Genomic DNA, 13,142 nt, shown 5'->3' with positions numbered 1-13,142 from the left:
ACTTGGATTCTGCATCATCATCATTCAGGACTTCTTTTTCCCAGGTGTGTGTGTGTGTGTGTGTGTGTGTGTGTGTGTGTGTGTGTGTGTGTGTGCAGGAGTCCTTCATCTTAAGGAGAACTGTACGGAAATGAATCTTAAGACTCACGTGAAGAGAGCATTTCATTACGTCCTGAATATTTGATGTTTCTTGGCTTAAAAACTCGTGAAACTGTATTGCCTTTCCCTACCAATGCTGGTGAAGCTGCCTTGAAGCTACAGAAAGCCAACGTATGTATTAAAGATACATGATAATAACCCACTGCCAGACTCGTCCACATCCATGTATATTGATACGTCCTTGGACTCTAATACACTTTAAGGACATGCGGTACGGACATGAATGACGGACCTGCAGTACGAACATGCACTTTGGTGTTGATTTCATAGACCACCAGGACGTGATTAGCTGACAGAATAATTAACCAGTGGCATATACAGGAATAGCAGGTTGCAGGTTTGGCCTTCCGGAGTCTAGATGATTATTTCAAATGCCATGCGCGCCGCTGCTTAAGGTGACTTTACCCGAGGTGCTTAGTGGATCTAGCTTTCGTATACTTTGTTGTTAGTAGAAGGAAGGTTTGTAATGTGTTGCTATAACGCCCTTTGGGTATCTGGGTCAATCAGTAAACTAATAGAAAGTCCGAATTCCGACATACACACGCACCCAGGTCAACGCTGAGGAAAATCTAAGCACACACACCTAGCCAGTCCGAAAACCAACACACACACACACACACACACACACACACACACACACACACACACACACACACACACACGAGAACAATGAACAGCAAAACGTAACACTGTAATCACACATTTTTTTTTAACACTTTCAGTGCCGGTATTTTTCATACACTTCATGATATAAAAGTTCTATCTAACGTCCTTACTCCGAAAAAAAAAAAACGTCAGACATATAGAAAAGAAAATTGACAGTCGCTCATCACATAAGCTCGGGGCATTTACTTAGGATTACCTTTAATACGAGTGAAAGTGTGTTAGATTAGATCCTGCTGTTGAACAGAGTAGATTCGCTCACACCCTGCGACCTTCGAACATACCCGTTTTCTTTGTCTTTGGACTAAGGGAAAAGAAAGACATAGAAAGAGGAGGTCATATTCTTTACACCGAGGTCTTCTATACTACCCATGAAAATCATTTTGCCTTCAAAATTGTTGCTTCGGAGACCACAATTTGTACACCACCCACTTCCAACCCACCCAACCACCACCACCTCCTCCCTCCCTGGTACACTGCCAAAAACTTAATAACGAAGGTACGAGTAATCATCTTAGTTTAGGAGGCTGGAGCAGCTTAATCTGTTGTTTATGAAGTTATAATTCCCCAAGGAACCCAACCTACTGCAAGCATTGCCGGCTGGCTATGAGAGGGTACATCTCTCTCATTTTGCGTGCCATCCCAAATTTGCTGAAGTTGGTGGAGTGGGAACATAAATCTTACCAGTTTAAGACATGAAAAGAACGGATATATATATATATATATATATATATATATGTATATATATATATATATATATATATATATATATATATATATATATATATATATATATATATATATATATATTCTTCTTTTTCTTTCATACTATTCGCCATTTCCCGCATTAGCGAGGTAGCGTTAAGAACAGAGGACTGGGCCTTGAGGGAATACCCTCACCTGGCCCAATTCTCTGTTCCTTCTTTTGGAAAATTAAAAAGAAAACGAGAGGGGAGGATTTCCAGCCCCCCCGCTCCCTCCCCTTTTAGTCGCCTTCTACGACACGCAGGGAATACGTGGGAAGTATTCTTTCTCCCCTATCCCCAGGGATATATATATATATATATATATATATATATATATATATATATATATATATATATATATATATATATATATGGACATTATCTGTTGAAATTCGATGACTTGTGATAAGCGAGAGTTACTGTCACATCATTTACAAACCATCTACCCATCTATCTATCTATAATTGCGTGAGGACCACAATTTGTAGAAAAAAAAACTCTCTAGAAAGGTTCCTGAGGCCCAATTTTGCGTAGTTTCAAAGAGCAGGGAAGTGAGACTCGAGTTAGAAGGTCATTGAAGGTCATTGACACGACTGTCCTCTCCCTGTATGAGGCACGTTTATGTATCGCTTATCCTTCTCCCAGTGCAAAGTTCTATCCAGCTGCCGTACCCATGATGTAGCTCTGAGTTACGTAACCCAGCTGAGCGGGGCTTTTTTTCATTATCAATCGCTATGCAATGAATATATAGAAGCCACTGTTGACCATTTTCTGTCCAGTTCTAAATATATCAAAAAAGAAAACCTGGTAAAAAATCAGACTATAGAAATATTCCATTTTCTTTTCGACGTTTTTTTTGTTCACGATGGAATATTTGTGGAAAGAAAACTGTATTTTATGGCCTGGGTCTTGATATCTACTCTCTTTAATATAAATGGTGACATCCATTCCTTGTGAAGAATGCCATTTTTCCCCCCCTTGAGCCACTTGCCCTCCTCAAGTCTCCATTCAGCAATGATCTTGATCATGGAATCCCCTCAATCATCCTCTTTACTTCTTCACAACCGTTGGGAGTACTGACTGACTGAAGCTGTAAAAGGTACTTCATCCATTCTTACCTTCGTACAGTTTCATTTTTGAATAAACACGGCCAGGCACAATGGACGATGGGAGAACTATACCAGTGGTACCACATATGTCGTAGATACAATATGACGGGAACCATTCACCCAGTGGGAATTGCTAGTCTTCGACTAGTGCCATAGATCGTGGAAACACCGCGAGACTAATACGATATATTGTGGGTATTATGGATCCACTGTGCGTGACTGCTGACATACATTATATAAATATACGAAGCTACGACTGTAGTGCCATACATTAAGGAATGTATGTATAACTGGTACCACATCATCTAAGGACCATGTAGATCAAGGGGCCTACAGCACTCCTCTTCACCACACATCTACGGGACATGTTGAGTGGGGGGGGGCGAGGTTACTTTGAGTGGGGAATGAGGCTATTTCACTCCTCTCCACAACATCTTAGGCCCGGAAAAAGCAGATACATAACCTTTTCATAAGAAAACGACGAAAATTACATCATCCGTGGACGTGACGCCTCTCTAACCCACGTATTCAACTGCATATCTAAACTCCATATCGTATATAAACTCCAGATCTTGTGTAACACATACGCCACTGCACTTTGTCATGTTCTCAATTGCTTTTATCGAAGTATATCTGCCAAAAATGGGTACCATATTTCCATGGTGGCATTTCAAAGATATTTTCAGCGTGAAAACTCAATACCTTTTAAGATTACGTACAAGGATACCGCTTCCCTTCAAAGTAAAGTGTTTTTGACGAAGACGAGAGAGGGTATAAACTAAGATCGCCCACACATGGGTTGTTGGCTTAGCTACGGGCGGCGTTGTGGAAGAGCTGGTGGTGGCAGGAGTCGATGTGGTAGTAGGTGGGACGATGGTGGGGAGAGAGGCAGAGGGGTATGTTGTCATATTGCTCTAGACGAAGGAGGACGTGCATGAACCCCAAGCGCAAGGGCCCTATGTCTTAACTGTGGCGGTTTACGGTGACGAAGCACCAGGAGGGCAGAAGACGGTAGGCAATGGTAGGAAGAGGTGGCAGACAAGGACGACTCGCCGTGGTGCCTCCCAAACGAGTCCAAAGCGTGTCTTGACCGCAGAGAAAGTCCTTGTTTTGGATGTGGTGGAGGCGGGCTATCCCCCGTGGACTAGGGACTAGTGCAACAGCTTCATCTTGGGAAATATCTGAAGTACCTTCCTTTATCTCGTGCTGGGAGGGAGGGAAGGGCCAGTGTGAGTGGAGTGGTGGGTGGATGAGGGCGTAGGGGAAATGATGAGGGGTTTAGGGCGAGTTATGAGTGAATGACAAAGGAGTAGGAGAGGAAGAGTACTGGGCTACGGAGGGAGGGGCAAGGGAATCGAAAGGGAAAGACAAAGAAAAGGACAGGAAGGGAGAGAGAGTAGGAAGGTAAGAGGTACAGAAATAAGGATGGGAAAGTGTTCAGAATGGGAGGAGAAATGGAGACAGATATATATAATAGAGAGACATGGAGAAATGGGTACAAGAATAGAAGCCGTACGGTAAGGAGGGTTAAGGAAATAAGAAGGGAAGGAAGATAAGGAATATGAAAAGGGAGAGGAAACTAAGAGACAAAACTAATAAAAGGAAAAGCTGGAGAAGAAGTAGAGACGAAATGTATCATGGAGAGAAGGAAAAATAGATAAACAGGAAGGAAGAAACAAGGCAGGAGGAGAGAGAGGGAGCATAGAAGGAAGGGCGATGGATCAGGAGGGCAGGGACGAGAAACAGGAAGGAAGAGACAGACAAAAGAGGAAGGGAGGGATATTGCAATAGGGAGATAGTGTTTCCCTCCAAATGGGTCTAGCTCATATTATTCCTAGAATGGTATTGTGTACGGCTTTCGTGTGATCTTCATTTCAGTGGCGACAAAGGAGGTATATGTCAACAAGTGTGGGTTGTCGCTTCAGTCAAAAGATTTGTTTGTGTTGTGTGTGTGTGTGTGTGTGTGTGTGTGTGTGTGTGTGTGTGTGTGTGTGTGTGTGTGTGTGTGTGTGTGTGTGTGTGTGTGTGTGTGTGTGGTGTGTGTGTGTGTGGTGTGTGTGTGTGTGTGTGTGTGTGTGGTGTGTGTGTGTGTGTGTGTGTGTGTGTGTGTGTGTGGTGTGTGTGTGTGTGTGTGTGTGTGTGTGTGTGTGTGTGTGTGTGTGTGTGTGTGTGTGTGTGTGTGTGTGTGTGTGTGTGTGTTCTCCATTTCCAGGTCAGTAGTGACTGTTGTGTGGAGTGATCCTGGTCACAAATGCCAGGTCAATAATGACTTGCATTGGAGATGGCTCCTAGACCTACGTTCCAGGTCAATAGTGACTTGCACCCCAGGTCAGTAATGACGTGTACAGCTCAAGAACCTGGTCTCAAGTCCCAGGTCAGGAGAGACTCATACAAATGGTTTATGTACGAACAAGTATCAGGTCAGTAAGTGAACCTGGATACAAATCCCAGGTCAGCAATGGCTCGTACAGGTTATGAGTAAAGTTGGGTCATCTCGATCAGGCACATAATATACATGTTTCCTCTGATGCTTTCTTTCCCTTTCTCCCATACCGGAGGGACAACAGCACCAGTAGTTCAGTAATTATTAATCAGCTGGGCTTTCAGCTCTGGTGTGCTCCACTGAATTCATCACTGGCTTCGCATACACCTTCCGTAATTAGGCACTACAGAGTCATTAGGCTTAGGGGAAGAGGGTAGTGGAGTGTGAAGTTCTAAGAAGCATTCAGTAACAAACCCAGTTCCCCATAAGGAGTCTAAATTAATTCCTTGTCTCCGAGTTTAGAAAAATCAGCCAGGAATGTGTGTGTGTGTGTGTGTGTGTGTGTGTGTGTGTGTGTGTGTGTGTGTGTGTGTGTGTGTAGGAAATTTCCTCGGACGTTCGTGAGCGCCGGACTCAAATATTTACACCCCCGAATTCCATTGTCGAAATCCTTTCCAGGAATCTCTCACTCCCTTTACACCTCACATTTTCGCTCATAGATCAATATTTGCGAGCGTGGAGACTTTGGAAAAAGACCACTTGGATATATATATATATGTAACGCTGAGGTCATTTTCTTCCTAAATCTTATGCCACTGAGGCTGTTTTCTACCCGTTGAGCACATAGATTATCCATTAACTGTTTGATCTAACGTTGGTTCTGAGTCTATATCATACAAGATTCATAAACTCGTCACCACCATCTACCTCCCTCTCGATGGATGGTTTCTCCCATTCAGAAGATCAAGGTGCCCTCACACTGCCACACACAACATCAGTCTAGGTGAAATCACTTAAAGTGGACGTGGTAAGATATTTCTTCTAATGGGACACTCTTCCCAAACACTTGTATTTCCGCCTCATTTTCGATATTCAGTTTTTCCCTGCTTCTTTCTCTTCTCGTTTTCTTTTACGTTAGCTGAGACGGCACGGGTAACTCGTGTCCTAATCAAGGCCATCCCATTAACGGTATATGTATATCTAACCTGAGCCAGGTACCCATTCTATCGACCAACCCCTTGGGGTGGATGAACAGCTGGGTTGACTGAGGACCGACTGCCGCAACCAAGATTCGAACCTATGCCCTCGACCCTGAGCGGCCTGTGAATACGCCATTGTTAGGTACGCTAACTGCAACGCCACGGAAGTCCATAAATTTACATTTATTCATCCGTTCTTCGGCATCCATCTTTCCTCATCTCTTCCCCTCCTTACCTAGCCAGCCAGTGTATTTCTGATGCCACATCTCCCGTTCCCACTCACTCATTCTCCCTCCCCGACTCAAGAACCAGTTCATTGAGAAATTCCACCTCAGCGCCTGTTTCTCCACTAACTCCTCTGCTGTCACAGACCCACGCTTCTTTACCACATACCACAGCGGAGACTGGGGGTCTTACTATCTCCCTTCTCCTCCTGATGACTCGCTTTCTATACATAGCTTTCTTGCAATGGTCTCCTCCTCCTCCTCCTCCTCCTCCTCCTCCTCCTCCTTCGCCATATCTATAAAGGCTCATAGAGTAGCGAGTCTTCACTCCTTCTACACTGCCAAGTAGACAAGGATACGGCCACCTTACGCTACCGGTATCATCATTGTAATTCTTAAAGGAAAGTGAAGCTCCCTACTATCACTCTATTGCCTACAGTGGAAGAGTGAGGCCCATCACACTGATAAGAGTGATTCTTCCATCAAATCCAACGAGAAATAGTAGAGACAGAAGTACCAAGCTTTGGTCTATTTCTCAAAGCATCAATGTGTAGCACATAAACGAGACAGGGTTAATACTTACGGCGGTAAGACGGTACTCAACAGCACCTAGGGGAAGTGACGTGAGTAGGGTACTTCCCCCAGGTGCTGTAAGTCCTTTCTTGACCTTAAACATAACCCTACCTTGATAATGTACAACCATATTGCCCTGACGGTGTCTTGGGAAACAGACGAAAGCCTGGTGTCTCTGTCTTTCCATTTCCTGCGGGTTTAATGGACTTATTCTCCACTGTTCCATTGTGGTTATCTCAGCAAGAATGATTCATGTAGAGGGTTAAAGCTATTCATTGCTACAGTGTCTCCTGTAGAGGTAAAAGCCCAGCACTATTATTACAGTGGCTCCTGTAAAGGAGAGATGAGTACGGAGTGTGTGATCTGTCGGTACTATACCGATTTGTGGGAGAGTTTACAAAACCTCTATAGGACTGTTACTACAGTGACCACTTTAGAAGAGTGTAGCCCGCCACTACTACTGCTGCTACAGTGGTTAGTGTAGGAAAAAGTGTGAGTCTGTATCTACAAGTAAGTAGCAACGCTGGCAGGCGCCCCACCTAAGCAAAGTAGATACGCTACCAGGATAGCCTATAACATCAAAGTTATCGTACGTGTCCTCTCACTTAACTAAGAGAGAGGCGTCCGGTCTTGCTCGTATGGCTTATCTTTTAACGTGGAACTTTCCGGGCGAGGCCATTTTTCCACAGTTCTTTACGAGCCTCCCATCTGATTCCTCAGAATTCAAGTCTGGTGGAATGTAGGGTCTTCCAAAAAAGGGGGGGGGTCTTGTGCTCGTAAATAGTCCGCCAGGGTTGACCTTACAGCGACTCAATTGACGACGCACGACGGGAGGTTCTTCCAGGAACTGGATCTAAACAGTTTAGCAATTCCAGAACTCCAAAACAACGTCCGTATTCCAGAGAGAGAGGGAGGAGGACGCTGAGGAAACCAACAGGGGCCGTCAGGAAACTTTGGAGCGTTTTCTCTCTCTCTCTCTCCGTGGGTAATTGCGGCCACAAGAGAAACTGCGCCCTGCGCAAATAGCTGGATTAAACGAGGCGGAGCACTTACGTTAACAGCTTGGGGCCTTAAAGATATTCCCATCTTGAGTGTCACATAGACATAAGGAGGCAGCTGCCTCTCCGGCAGTAGAGGCATTAATATGGACCCAACTTGAGGAGGTGAAGGAGAGAATGAATTAGTCAGCCGTTAGGCGTGACACACACACACACACACACACCAAACCCGCAAGTGTGGTGATGTTGACAGAACAGGACCCATAATCTTCGTTGGGTTCGCTAAGCTGTACCTCCAAAAGGGAGGAGATACGTGAAGATGATGTGGCGAAGGCTGAACAGTCTTCAGCTGTACGGCGAAGACTAGACAGGTGCGTCTCTTCGTATGATGGAGACACGGGAGTCTTCGGCTATACGGAGGACGATGTTCAGTCTCATACCTCTATGACAGAGGCTGTTGAGGTTCATGGATTCTCTCTCCTTTATGACAGCGACTCATAAGTCTACCCCGTACGAATGAGAGTCATGAGTCCGAGACATGACTATGAGAGCAACTCACCGTCTATATTCCTGATCAAGGAAGCGGGAATAAGGAGGAAGGGGATAAGCATCAGAATTACCAGAGGAGCGTGCGCATCTATGAACCTACGGGACGACGCTGAAAGAACCAAAAGGACTCCTTTCCCGCGCCTCTCTCTCTCTCTCTCTCTCTCTCTCTCTCTCTCTCTCTCTCTCTCTCTCTCTCTCTCTCTCCCTCAAATACGGAGGGGGGGTGGGGGACAAATAACAGACAAATGTATTTACGTTACTCCCTCTAATGCCCCTCGTTCTATTCACGTCAGAATCACTGCAGACTTAAGACGGAACCTTGAAGGTGTCCTAATAGACCTCTGGCGGCGACTTCTTCAGCGTTAAGAGACCCTCCGTGGCGCTGGGAGGTCCTGGCGGGGCACTTCGCTCTCCCCTTCCTCACCCTCACTCCCCCGAAGGAAGGGGTGTGGGGGGTGGTCGTCTTCGTCTTTCATTCTTTCATCCTTTGTGCCATCTCTCTCTCTCTCTCTCTCTCTCTCTCTCTCTCTCTCTCTCTCTCTCTCTCTCTCTCTCCCTCTCTCCATCAATCTATCTAGCTATCTTCGTAGCTTCTATTCACAGCAGTTCGCAATAGGGTTATCGAGTGGTGCGTCCCCCCCCCTGGAGAATCATTGATAATAACATTTGCTCTATCCCCGCTAAAGAAAATCATACGTTAAAAAAAAAAAGAATCATATATTGTCAGAGACAATAACTTACGTCTCTAGTCATTAATTCCCAATATGAAGCCATATTCATCTTCCAGGACATTTTCTTAATGAGGCATCGAACTCCAAGGAGGTTCCTGGAATCTCTAGGACTGTGTTCCGTGCGTGTTTCTCTACGTCAGCTGCTGTGCGACTAACGCAGTGTGACCTGCAGTGTACAGTACTACTGGGTTAGCTTTAAATCATTAAGGGTTGAATATTCTACATTATATTAAAGGATTATAGTCCCTCGGGAAGATTGCGGTTCTGTGTTTCAGTCCTTGGTACGTGTGTGTGTGTGTGTGTGTGTGTGTGTGTGTGTGTGTGTGTGTGTGTGTGTATGATTACTGTTTGTATGTTACGGGAGAGAGAGTATTACACTCTTGTTGCCTCGTCTCTTAATTTTGTACATATGTACTATGGCATTACTCCTATGTATGTATGTACACATACATAACCCAGTCTTTGCCAGGTACCCGTTTATCGACTAGCCTCGAGAGGAGGATGAACACCTGGGTAGGGTGTGGGGCGAATGACACGGCAAGGATTCGAACCCATGCGCACTCGACCCCGGGCGGACCCGTGCTCTCTCATTGTGTGTGTGTGTGTGTGTGTGTGTGTGTGTGTGTGTGTGTGTGTGTGTGTGTGAAATACTTAATACATGGTGTGGAATCCCTATAAGTCTCACGCAATAAACGGAAGGGTTTCAAGGTTGACCTCCACACCACCTCAACCCACCCATAAATATTTCCAAAGGAATATGATCTCCTCGAACCTCTTACTACCTTCCCCTTAACCTCTTCGATGCTTCTCACAAGAGGGTCATCGAGAATCAAATTCCCTTCCCTTTTTTTATCGGTATTGCTTAGAACCTGATCTTATCCCTAGCTACTTTCTCAATGCCTTTACTCTTCTCTGTTTCTTCCTCTCCTTGGCTCTTATGCCCCTCTGAGGACGCTGCAGAAGGGTGCCTCATGATGGCTCTAGGGCGTGGCCGTGGGTCAGCAACGGCAGCACCTGCGGTGCACTCGAGCTAGGGTCATCGCCAGGAGCGTTTTGGTCTCCGGTTCACCTTGTATGGGTATATCAAAGGATGTATTAATTTCACCTTCCCAAACATGAATTTACCTTTTCACGTATATGTGAGCACACATACACGTCCATGTTTACTCACATAATCTATCTATCTATCTATCTATCTATCTATTCATCTACCTATCTATCAATCTCTCTATTTATCCATATGTTTGCCTGATGACCCGGTGCTAGTGGCAGACTCGAGTGAGAAACCGCAGAGTGTGTAAAAATAGAGAATTGAGAGTTGAAGTAAATAAATGTAACGTTATTAAGTTTAGCACGGGAGTGAGACAGGATACTTGGGAGTCTGACTTTGATCGGAGATAACATAGAGAGTGTGTAGCGTTTTCAATACCTGGGAGTGGAAGTGATAGCGGTAGGAACCGTGGGAGCTGAAGTAGGTCACAGGGTGAGCGAGAAGGTTATGATGCTCAGCATATTGAGGGGCATGTGGAATGAGAGGGTGGTCAGCGTCTGTGAGGAGGAAGATGGGTATTTTTGACGGTATAGTAGTCTCAACGGTGATGCGTGGATGCGAGGCATCGACCATAGATGACAGAGTGCGGATGGAGGGTTGATCTCGTCTTAAGTACTCGTAAGTAAGCAGTCTCTCAGCTCCACTTCCACTATCATGTGGGGTCGTTCACTGAGACATCATCTCACTGTTGTCAACGCACTCCTTTTCCTTTCACTCCCACCCCCCTTTTCCTTTTCCCTGTCCATCCCACTTACTTTTATTTCAGCCTTTTCTCCTTCCTTTACCACCCACTGGCATTTCTATTGGTCCTCCGATAGCATTTTCTCTTTGCCTCCAGCAAACGCATCTCTTCTTCAGTGCAGATTCTCTCTCTCGGCTTTTCAATAAAATTTCTGACATTTGCTCGGGATTTCTGATATTAACATCCTTTTCTTCCCTTCTCTTGCTCATATGCGGAGGAATACTTGCATCCTTGTTCTCTAATATATACATATTCTTTCCCTTGGGTGTTTCACGCTTCTCCACATCTGTCTTTGACTCATTTTTTTTCTTATAATGATCGACGTGACACGAGGAAAACATGGCCAAGTCAAAGGTCGTCTAGGGAGGGAAAAGATGAGAGAGCGGAAAAGAAAGTCAGAATTAATCGGGGGGCTTTGCAGGTGTTTTTACACCTGACTCTTAAAGGTAGGAAGGTTATAGGTAGAGGAATAGACCTGGACATCATATTAATCTATATCATTTCCATTCTTAGTCATGTCTTTATCACACATTTATTCCTCAATATAATTCAATATATTCAATTGTAATTTTGCCTATTGCCGTGTCCACATACACATCTTATCAGTGTTCTACCACATTTGTGCCTCGATATTTATCGACATATTTCGTCATAACTTTTGTCTTTTGCTGGATCCAGATACACATTCTTCGAAATCATCTGGAATGACACTTTCTCTTCCTTTGATTTCTTCAGCAGCTGCCAAGAACCTCCTTTAAACATCCACCTCTCATGCAGTTCAGTAACTCCACTGATATTCCAGACGTGCTACGGGCCTTTCCAAAGTAATTCTTTGCCGATGTCATTCTCACTTCATCCAGATGTCCTAATTTTCTAGCACTTTCTAGTCTTTTCGTCTCTTCATCTGCTCACTCCTTCCAGTTTTCTGTCTATAGTAACTCCTCCATTATCGACTCTTATCTCAACCATATATATTTCTCTCAACCCATTTGCCTCACTTTGTGTATTGCCTCGGGTATTACCCACTTACGACAGCTCTCACTTGTTGCACTAGTCTTGTCAGACCTCTTGTTTGGCATGAACCACTGCTCCAGCGGCTCCTCATGCATACTACATTCAGCACACCCACATTCGTTCTCTCTATTCTTCTGCCATTTGCCAGATACATCATCTTCCTGACTGCCCGCTTCCTGCCTGCTCTTCCTCGCTCCATCATCCAAACGTCTCTTTTATTCTATTCTACTTCGATGAAGACCGTTTTTGCGGCACCGGCGCAGTCGTTCTGACTTCAAACCAATGTCACTCACCTCTTTCATGTCATTTTTCTTTCAATTATATCTTCTTCGTATCTGCATTCACACAATTTTCTCATTTGAAATTCCATGACCTAGTTTACCGAAAGTGCTTTCTCGCTTCGCTCTATTCCGTTTTCCAAACTTCATGTCCGTAATTACAAACGTACAGTATATTGCCTCATCGTTTTCTTTTCTCGTGTTTGAGCGAGGATTTAAGTCTTTTCCTTTTCTGATCCTGACTATAAAGTCAACAAGCTTACCACTTGTTTTAACCTAGTTTGCTCTAAGGCATTACGTTAACGAGAGACTGACGGTGTTAATCAGTGGAACCTGTTATATGTGAACAACTTGTACACATATGTAATACGGGATTGGATTCTCTCCTCTCCTTTGAGAGGATATGTTTAGAAATAATTTTCCCCAAGTCATGCCACCCACTGGATTAAATTCTTCAAAAGACCAGGGAGAATTGCCTGAGTCTTTCTCCTCTCCTATACCACCTCATAACTTCTAAAAGTGTAGCGAATTCTTGGCACCACCTTCTATAGCTTTATACCATTTCTACCACCCATTTTTAGCACCAGGAGCGAAACTGACAACCAACCTCATGACAAATACTAAAGTTATCACTCACTGTTGCATCTCTCCTTACCACATATAGACCCCCAAAAGTGTGAGGGGTCTATGTATATTTTGGACGGGATGAATGACAAGGATTACCATTTTCTTAGGCAAAGAAATAATGAAAGAAGATGGGAAACAGACAACGCGGAAACACCAAAAAAAAACCATCGCTTGTTTAGAGAGATGCTTCAACCGAACATATATAGTCTCGATCCC

At 44.5% G+C, this 13,142-nt stretch overlaps 1 protein-coding gene and 1 long non-coding RNA gene across 3 annotated transcripts in view; one reads left to right on the top strand and one right to left on the bottom strand.

Annotated features, from left to right (window-relative positions):
- The window catches only part of LOC139765130 (uncharacterized), a 399,762-nt gene that overhangs the window by 8,355 nt on the left and 378,265 nt on the right, over nt 1–13,142 (bottom strand). The gene's annotated exons all lie outside the window — the stretch shown is intronic.
- Nucleotides 1–13,142, top strand: part of LOC139765129 (uncharacterized) — a 630,861-nt gene that overhangs the window by 247,913 nt on the left and 369,806 nt on the right. The gene's annotated exons all lie outside the window — the stretch shown is intronic.

This window comes from Panulirus ornatus, chromosome 52, assembly GCF_036320965.1.
Source record: "Panulirus ornatus isolate Po-2019 chromosome 52, ASM3632096v1, whole genome shotgun sequence".
In the NCBI taxonomy this organism is placed as follows: domain Eukaryota; kingdom Metazoa; phylum Arthropoda; class Malacostraca; order Decapoda; family Palinuridae; genus Panulirus; species Panulirus ornatus.
This window is presented reverse-complemented; position numbering and strand designations above follow the sequence as displayed.